Here is a 10,422-nt window from a genome sequence, read left to right on the forward strand (position 1 = left end):
GCGTGTACTGTAAAAATCTATACATATTTATATTTATACACATAAATATGTATATGTATATGTGTGAGTGTTTGTGTATGATACCTCTGTGTAAAGGCCTATTAAGACGCCTTAAACATATGGTTTTGCAGGAAAAGTGAAAGGGACGGTTGGCTTAACCTCTTTTATTCAGAAGCGTAAGCAACACAGATAATCACACGGATACAAGTCTTGGTAAGGCTTAGTGCTTGGTCTGCCCGGATGGCGGGCGCGGCGGCTGGCTCAGCAGCCAGCCCTGACCCGACACGCGGTCGGCAGGAGCTCTCAGAAGTGACTCTAGCTGACCTGGGTCATCCTGAGCCTTAAGTACTGGTGGTGGCGTGGGGCACGCCCTCTGAAACCGCCGGCTGGCTTCGCCCAGCTAGGGCACGCCACGTTGGAGCTTGCCACGTGGGAGCTATTTATACATACTATTTATACATACTTATACTCTGTGTGTGTGTGTGTGTGTGTGTGTGTGTGTGTGTGTGTGCCAGCAACAGGAAAAGGCAAACCTATCATATGGGTAACTGCTTGTATTCCAAATCACCCTTGCCCGGATATGATAGTAGTGCCCGACTGCTGATTTGTAGTTCAATCCGTGTATGGTCAAGGGGTATAGGAGCCCACCCTATATAAAATAATGTACTGCCTTGTGGCAACTATGAGATGAAAAGGCATCGAGAGTCAACCCTGAGGAAAAATCCGGAGCCGGAGTCCCGAAGGCAGTATTTTGTCTCTTGCGACTTCATTCTGGCTCCTGCGACGCCGCTGGTGCCAAACCGCATCGATCTTTGCCGTTCCTTTGAATCCATCAGCTGCATAACAGCTTACTCCTCACATTCTTTCGCTCAGGCATTGACAGAGTGTGGATGTATGTATGAATACATATATACATGTGTCTCTATGTGTGCGCATGTATATTGTCAAGGAAATAATATACAACAAATATAAAGGGTATTTACTGATCAAGTCCAGTACATATTGACAATATCTTAAACGTACCATCGAGAACCAAATTATTAAATCGTCCTTATGACTCTTGGTGACGACTCCTTCACGCGTGTAATTTGCATGTCTCGTCGTGAATTCTTCCCCTAAATCCTTCTGGTGAATATGGAAGACCTCTTGCTCGTGAGTGTTTGTTTGTTTGTTTGTTTGTTTTATGAAGCTTCTTGTATGCCTTGTTTTTTTTTTTTTTTTTTTTTTTTTTTTTTCTATTCGTACCCTCCCGAGGCGCATGGACACGGGGGCACAGCACAGGGACACGCTGATTGGAAAATAGTTAATGCTGAGTCATTGTTTTTATGGTATTCCTGTTGTTGTTTCGTTTTACACTTGTTAATATTATCCTTGTTTCATATGACTGCCGTCAGTATTATCGTTATCATCTTCATTATTGTTATTATCATTATCATTATTGTCGTTTTTATCATCATTATTGCCACTAGCCTCCTAGTGCCTAGGAAGGAGAGAGCTCGGGAACGAAAGAAAGAAATAGATGGAGGGAGAGAGCAAGGGGAGATAAGACAAGATTCTCATTATCATTTTTATTTTCCTTATATTTGTTTTCTTTCTTTTTTGGTCTGTTTCTTTGGTTTTCTTTTTGGGTTCGTAAAAGTGCGGGTTTGCTTGTGCGCAATATAGCTTTCTTTGTAGTAACTCTGTGCATATGTATATATATATATATATATATATGTGTGTGTGTGTGTGTGTGTGTATGTATGTGTGTGTGTGTGTGTGTGCATGTGTGTGTGTGTGTGTGTGGATATATAGATAGCTAAATATACGTGAGTTTGTATGTATATATATATTTATATATATATATATATATATATATATATATATTCACACGCATTGTAAGTAGAACAACGAAGGGAACTGCAGGAAAACACACGAATATTCGTGTGTTTTCCTGCACTTCCCTTCGTTGTTTTATTTACAATTTGTTCAACATGAATTCCACACATTCACACGCATATATATATAGAGATGTGTGTAACTGTGTATATGTATATATATTCGTGTATGCACGTGTGTGTGCGTGTGCGTGTGTGTATGTGTGTGTGTGTGTGTGTGTGTATGTGTGTGTGTGTGTGTGTGTGTCCATGCATGCACACACATGCACAAATAAATATATATATATATATATATATATATATACATATATTGGAATGTGTATATATATATATGTACACACACAAACACACTTACACACACAGAGAAATAGAGAGAAACACTCAAGCTTACACACACGCCCCTGGTAATTGGTTTTAGTTATATGTTTCTCATCCGGTTCCTTCTCCGGAACCAATTACGTCTGTGTCCCCATTTAGAAGGAAGTCACGCTCAATGCAATGAATTCCTTGCCTCTAAACAGTCTATGACAACAGTACAAATTAAGCTGCGTTGATCCAAGTGTATTGTTTCTTATCACGTTTTGCTCTCCGGGAAACTGCTTTTTGCGAATTATAAATGTTATTGAACCAGTACGTGTATTTGCATTGAAACATCGAGTGCTGAAAGTCAGTATAAAGAAAGAATGGCATTAGCCTAACAAACTCATATGCCGAGTTCAGGCCAAGTTCAGGCTAAGTTCAGGCCAGTCAAGTCCATTAAACTTTAACATGGATGGAAATCTCACCTTGCTGTGAACTTTTTAGTATAGTTGGTTTCTCTTTAAAACGTCCAATCTTTTGAATTACCAGCGTACTCGTTTAAAAAATAACATAAATATCAGAGAGAAAGACAGAATCACACTTAAAACAACACGTATGCATTTGCTCATACATACTGACATAAACTCATGTACAATATACAACACATGCGTATTTACAGTCATGTATGGATTCTGATGATGCTTTGATTGAAAAGTATCAACAACTGGACTTTTGCATAGGTAACTTTTATCAACCTCAAATCAACTGATCTTCGATTTACTGAACTGATCGACTGAACTTCATCCTCTTAAAATCAGTTTACCAGAAGTTTGGTCTTTTTATTTGAACTCCAACTTTCCTTACCCAGTTTACCTGAATTTCAGGTAAACTGGGTTCAGATAATTATAATCAAATCCACTGAACTTTATTGTACTAAAACTAAAACTAATTGAACCTACCCTTTCTCTTATCAGTTGAACTTCAGCTTATTAATCTTTTGATTCTTACGATTATTCACAAACCTTATCCAATTTACACCTAAATATAGGAAGTAAATGTTATACTTGCAAATAGACATGACGTTAAATGCTTGCACTGTATGTTATTACTGATGGAATAAAAGCTGATAACCATTGATACTCTCTCTCTCTCTCTCTCTTTCTCTTTCTCTCTCCGGAGCATGAAACAAAACAATATTCATAAAAAAAAAAGTTTTAATAAAAATACACGACTCATGCCTTATTACATTTCATTTATGAGAACGGGAAAAGGGCAATCTGCCGTCTGGCTAACATGTCTTCCAAATCACTCACGCGAGGACCTGCACAGGGAGAGAACGCTCCTGAACACTTATGGGAAATGAGTTAAGCTGAGCCTCAGTCTCGGTGTAAATCGAGTGCCAGGGTCACCTACGGCAGTGTGAGAGATTGTTCTAGTAAGGCGTGTACTGTAAAAATCTATACATATTTATATCTATACACATAAATATGTATATGTATATGTGTGAGTGTTTGTGTATGATACCTCTGTGTAAAGGCCTATTAAGACGCCTTAAACATATGGTTTTGCAGGAAAAGTGAAAGGGACGGTTGGCTTAACCTCTTTTATTCAGAAGCGTAAGCAACACAGATAATCACACGGATACAAGTCTTGGTAAGGCTTAGTGCTTGGTCTGCCCGGATGGCGGGCGCGGCGGCTGGCTCAGCAGCCAGCCCTGACCCGACACGCGGTCGGCAGGAGCTCTCAGAAATGACTCTAGCTGACCTGGGTCATCCTGAGCCTTAAGTACTGGTGGTGGCGTGGGGCACGCCCTCTGAGACCGCCGGCTGGCTTCGCCCAGTTAGGGCACGCCACGTTGGAGCTTGCCACGTGGGAGCTATTTATACATACTATTTATACATACTTATACTCTGTGTGTGTGTGTGTGTGTGTGTGTGTGTGTGTGTGTGTGTGTGTGTGTGTGTGCCAGCAACAGGAAAAGGCAAACCTATCATATGGGTAACTGCTTGTATTCCAAATCACCCTTGCCCGGATATGATAGTAGTGCCCGACTGCTGATTTGTAGTTCAATCCGTGTATGGTCAAGGGGTATAGGAGCCCACCCTATATAAAATAATTTACTGCCTTGTGGCAACTATGGGATGAAAAGGCTTCGAGAGTCAACCCTGAGGAAAAATCCGGAGCCGGAGTCCCGAAGGCAGTATTTTGTCTCTTGCGACATCATTCTGGCTCCTGCGACGCCGCTGGTGCCAAACCGCATCGATCTTTGCCGTTCCTTTGAATCCATCAGCTGCATAACAGCTTACTCCTCACATTCTTTCGCTCAGGCATTGACAGAGTGTGGATGTATGTATGAATACATATATACATGTGTCTCTATGTGTGCGCATGTATATTTTCAAGGAAATAATATACAACAAATATAAAGGGTATTTACTGATCAAGTCCGGTACATATTGGCAATATCTTAAACGTACCATCGAGAACCAAATTATTAAATCGTCCTTATGACTCTTGGTGACGACTCCTTCACGCGTGTAATTTGCATGTCTCGTCGTGAATTCTTCCCCTAAATCCTTCTGGTGAATATGTAAGACCTCTTGCTCGTGAGTGTTTGTTTGTTTGTTTGTTTGTTTTATGAAGCTTCTTGTATGCCTTGTTTTTTTTTTTTTTTTTTTTTTTTTTTCTATTCGTACCCTCCCGAGGCGCATGGACACGGGGGCACAGCACAGGGACACGCTGATCGGAAAATAGTTAATGCTGAGTCATTGTTTTTATGGTATTCCTGTTGTTGTTTCGTTTTACACTTGTTAATATTATCCTTGTTTCATATGACTGCCGTCAGTATTATCGTTATCATCATCATTATTGTTATTATCATTATCATTATTGTCGTTTTTATCATCATTATTGCCATTACTAGCATCATTAGTATTATTGTCACAGCCCTAATTGTTTTTAAGGTAAAGTAGCAGTGTTCATTATCCTAAGTTTTGTCTGTTAATTCGCTAATTGATTATATCTGGCAGCTAATAAAATAAAGTTATTCAGGAGATCAAACAATCTATACATATCGAATGTTCATATGTATCACTAGCCTCCTAGTGCCTAGGAAGGAGAGAGCTCGGGAACGAAAGAAAGAAATAGATGGAGGGAGAGAGCAAAAAAAAAAAAGAAATAAAGGGAGAGAGGAGGGGGAGCAAAAGGAAAATAGGGAGGGAAAGGAAAGTGAAGGAAAGAATTAGAGGGAGTGAGAAATAAATAAAGCGAGAGTGGGAGAGAGAGAGCGAAAAAAATAAATAAAGGGTACGAGAAAGAGGGGGGGGGGGAGAAGGAGAGCGAAATAAATAAATAAAATGAGAGAGAAAGAGAGGGGGAGCGCGAAAGAAAGAAATGGAGGGAAGGAGAGAGAGAGTGAGCGAGAGAGCGAAAGAAATAGAGGGAGGGAGAGAGAGAAAATGATAGAAAGAAATAGAGGCAGGGAGGGAGAGAGAGAGACACCGAGAGCAAAAGAAAGAAATAGAGGGAGGGAGAGAGAGAGAGAGCAAAAGCAAGAATTGGAGGTAGGGAAAGGGAGAGAAAGAGAAAGAGAGAGCGAAAGCAAGAAACGGAGAGAGAGAGAGAGAGCTACAGAGGCAAGAGGGAGAGACAGATAGAGGCAGACAGATAGTATCAGAGACAGAGACAGGCGAAAAGATATATTGATAAATAGATAAATCGAAAAGAAAGTGGAGTTCGGAGCATATAGAGAATAAATGAGGACGTAGGACTCGAGTATATATATTTTTTGTTTTTTTCAATATAGAGTGTTTTATGTATACTTAAGGCCCTATACATATGATACGCAAATATGTTGGTTATATTACTTGTTTGCGTATCAACTCATCTATTCATCTGTTGGCCCATGTGCCCATCTATCTGTACATCTATTCATCTGCCTCTCCGTCTTTCCATCTTGCCGTATATCATTTTTATTCACCTGTGGCTTCTGTCGCTGCCATGAATCTATCTACATAAACATCTACTCACCTGCTCTGTCTGTTAGGCCTTCCATGGTGGCAGGCAAGGAACTGACCATCAGGATCACCGATGACAACCTGGGATTATATTTACTTTTATATAGCAGATGATATTCATATATACATATGTGTGTGTGTGTGCGCGCGTGTGTGTGTGTGCATGTGTGTGTGTGTGTTTGTGTGTGTGTATTTATGTGTATATGTGCGTGTATGTGTGTGTGTGTATGTGTGTGTGTGTGTGTCTGTGTGTGTGTGTATGTGCATATGTGCGTGTATGTGTGTGTGTGTGTGTGTGTGTGTGTGTGTGTGTGTGTGCGGGCACACACTCACATATACATATATATATATAGAGAGAGAGAGAGAGATTTATATATATGTATAAATATGCATATCTAAAGACACAGTATATCACCTTCCTATCACCTTCTAAGACTTACACAAGAAAGAGAGACAAAATTCCGGTTGCGACCTTCATCCTCGTCACCTTCCGCTCTGACACTAAATCCCGAGAGGATTTCATCTTCTATTTATACTGGGAGACACGGCATGGGGGGAGGGGGGGGGGGGGGCAAGGGGAGATAAGACAAGATTCTCATTATCATTTTTATTTTCCTTATATTTGTTTTCTTTCTTTTTTGGTCTGTTTCTTTGGTTTTCTTTTTGGGTTCGTAAAAGTGCGGGTTTGCTTGCGCGCAATATAGCTTTCTTTGTAGTAACTCTGTGCATATGTGTATATATATATATGTGTGTGTGTGTGTGTGTGTGGATAGATAGATAGCTAAATATACGTTTGTATGTATATATATAAATATTTACATATATATATATTCACACGCATTGTAAGTAGAACAACGAAGGGAACTGCAGGAAAACACACGAATATTCGTGTGTTTTCCTGCACTTCCCTTCGTTTTTTTATTTACAATTTGTTCAACATGAATTCCTAACATTCACACGCATATATATATATATATATAGATAGATAGATAGATGTATGTAACTGTGTATATGTACCTCAAATAACTGATCTTTATTTACTCAATTTACTGAACTGATCGACTGAACTTCATCCTCTTAAAATCAGTTTACCAGAATTGGTCTTTTTTACTTGAACTTCAACTATCCTAACCCAGTTTACCTGAATTTCAGGTAAACTGGGTTAGATAGTTATAATCAAATCCACTGAACTTTATTTTACTAAAACTAAAACTAACTGAACCTACCCTTTCTCTTTTCAGTTGAACTCCAGCTTATTAATCTTTTGATTCTTACGATTATTCACAAACCTTACCCAATTTACACCTAAATATAGGAAGTAAATGATATACTTGCCAATAGACAGGACGTTAAATGCTTGCACTGTATGTTATCACTGATGGAATAAAAGCTGATAACCACTGATACTCTTTCTCTCTCTCTCTATCTCTCTCTCTCTCCGCCCCCCCCCCCCCCCTTCTCTCTCTCTCTCTCTCTCTCTCTCTCTCTCTCTCTCACTCTCTATCTCTCTCTCTCTCTTTCAATCTTTCTCTCTTTCTCTCTTTCTATATTTTTGATCCCTTTACTTCCATTATTATTATCTACGGCACGAAGATATAAATAAAGATAAAAAAATGTTGCTTCAACTGGCATCCCTACCCCCCCCCCCCCCACACACACACACACAACCTGCATACATCACCCTATAAATAGGAGGCTGAAAGCATGCGGGACTTAGTTCAGGAACAGCAGGCGAGGGAGATGAAGATCACGACCAGGATTTTGTTTTTTATTCTCGTGTGAGTCATTTTGGAAATTAAGATTACTGATGATGATTACGCGTGTGTTTGTGTGTGTGTGTGTGTGTGTGTGTGTGTGTGTTTGTGTGTGTGTGTGTGCATATATATAGATAGATAAATAGATAGATAGAAAAATAGAAATATTGATAGATAGATGGATAAATAGATCGATGGATAGACAGATAGATAGATATGTGCGTGTGTTTGTTTGTGTGTGTATCTGTCTATACATCTATCTCTCTATATACATATATATGTGTGTGTATATACGTATGTAATATATAAATATATATATATATATATATATATAGAGAGAGAGAGAGAGAGAGAGACAGAAGGAGAGAGAGAGATATGAGTGCGTGTGTTTGTGTGTGTGTATCTATATCTATCTCCATATATACATATATACATGTATATGTATATTTGCATATATATATACATATATATAAATACATATATATACATATTCTTATATATATATATTTATGTATATATATATATATGTATGTATACTTGTATATTTATGTATATATGTATATTTATTTATTTGTGTACACACTGTACCAGGTTGTCATCGGTGATCCTGATGGCCGCCTCTTTGCCTGAGACCCCAGAGGCGCCGGAGACAGGAGATATGAGTTCGCGAGCAGGTGAGCAGATTAATTAGTATAATTTTCTATTGCATGGATATATATTACTCTTTATAGTAACAGTAAATATATATATATATATATACATATGTATATATGTATATATATGTGTGTGTGTGTTTATTTGTGCACCCAAACACACACACATACACACTCACACATACACACACACACACACACACACACACACACATACACACACACACACACACACACACACACACACACACATATATATATATATATATATATATATATATATATATGTGTGTGTTTGTGTATATGTATACATATATATGTATGTATATGTATATATATATATATTTATATATATATATATATAAGTGTTTATGTGTGTGTGTAACCTTTCACACATCATTATGACCATTAACTTTTTCTCTGTTTTATTATGGTCATTATTTTTTGTTTTGTTTAACTTTTTTGTGGCTATGAATTGTTTTATTTCCCTGAACTACCTTTTTATTTTTTATGACCAGTATCTGTTTCATTCTTTCTTCAGTATGATCATTAAATCTCATTCTTTGTTATTTTTTTTTTTGTGATCAATATTTTTCTTTAATTTGCTTTTTTTTTAATAATTTTCAATACATTTCCAGCGGCGTGTCCTTGCCCCGGTCCGTGTTCTTGTGCTTCGCAAGGATACGACTAAAAGGACTTCAACTAATGCTTCCAGCGACTGTGAGAAGGACTCTTTAACACTTTAACTAGATTTGTAGAAAGGACTCATTATTTGGACATAGGAAGGATCCATCATTTGGACATAGGAAAGACTCATCATCTAGACATAGGAAGGATTCATCATTGGGATATAAGAAGGACTCACCATTAGAATATATCATTTTGACGTAGGAAGGATCCATCGTTTCGACATAAAGGACTCATCTTTTGGACATAAAAGGACTCATCATTTGGACATAGGAAGGACTCATCAATGGGATATAGAAAGGACTTATCATTTGGACACAGGAAGTCAATATCAACCATGAATATTAAGACGAAGGTTTGCATGTACTTTTTCGCGTAAGTTTACAGTAGTCCAGGAAATTGGCAATAATACTAAAAATGATGATGATCATGATAGTGTGTGTGTGTGTGTGTGTGTGTGTATGTGTGTGCGTGTATGTACAGATATATACATGCCTGAATATATGTGCATAAGTATATATATACATACATATGTATTCATACATACACATATATATACATACATGCATACATATATTCATATTGGTGTGTGTAAGTAGGTATGTGCAGGTGTGGGCATTTATTTTTCTGATTCCCCTTAACGTAAAATCAATTTATTCATAGTCTGTCATCGACGATCTTGAAGGCGCATGCTGTTTTAGATCACACCCGAGACCCCGAATATAGTATTGCCAATGTAAACATATAGTATGGTATGTTAAAGTTATCTTTGTAAGGGAAGTTAACGCGAATGTGTGGAAGTAGTTTGAGTGTCTTTTATCTGTATAGTTACACATGTATAGTTGGAAGGAAATTCACTTATTTCACAGAGAAAGGTGAGTGGCACATACGTATTCGTGGACTGTGTGATTATTTCTTAACATGCAGATAATACGAAATTTAATGTGTTCTATATTTGCCTTTTTTTTAATGATTGTAATTATATTGAGCTGCGAGTGTGTATATATTAAGGCAACAATTTTCCTTTTCTTTTTCTCTTGTTAAACATCTGTTCTTAATTATTCTTACTTACAATTAACATATGGTTAAACTTTGGCCATATTATTCATATTTTCCATTATTATTTTTTTTTACT

At 37.8% G+C, this 10,422-nt stretch overlaps 2 long non-coding RNA genes across 2 annotated transcripts in view; one reads left to right on the forward strand and one right to left on the reverse strand.

Annotated features, from left to right (window-relative positions):
• Window positions 1-4,598: 4,598 nt before the first annotated feature.
• Window positions 4,599-6,713, reverse strand: LOC125040862. The gene is made up of 3 exons (XR_007116231.1): window positions 6,634-6,713; window positions 6,207-6,274; window positions 4,599-4,916 (listed from the first exon to the last, which is right to left on the reverse strand). It is a non-coding gene; the product is annotated as an uncharacterized LOC125040862 (long non-coding RNA).
• Window positions 6,714-8,539: 1,826 nt separating this feature from the next.
• Window positions 8,540-10,422, forward strand: part of LOC125040932 — a 1,993-nt gene continuing 110 nt past the window's right edge. Inside the window, exons 1-2 of the long non-coding RNA XR_007116233.1 lie at window positions 8,540-8,621; window positions 9,239-10,422. The exon at window positions 9,239-10,422 is cut by the window's right edge and continues 110 nt beyond it. This is a non-coding gene — a long non-coding RNA (uncharacterized LOC125040932). The remainder of the gene's footprint in view (window positions 8,622-9,238) is intronic.

This window comes from Penaeus chinensis, chromosome 29 (genome assembly GCF_019202785.1).
Source record: "Penaeus chinensis breed Huanghai No. 1 chromosome 29, ASM1920278v2, whole genome shotgun sequence".
Taxonomy (NCBI): domain Eukaryota; kingdom Metazoa; phylum Arthropoda; class Malacostraca; order Decapoda; family Penaeidae; genus Penaeus; species Penaeus chinensis.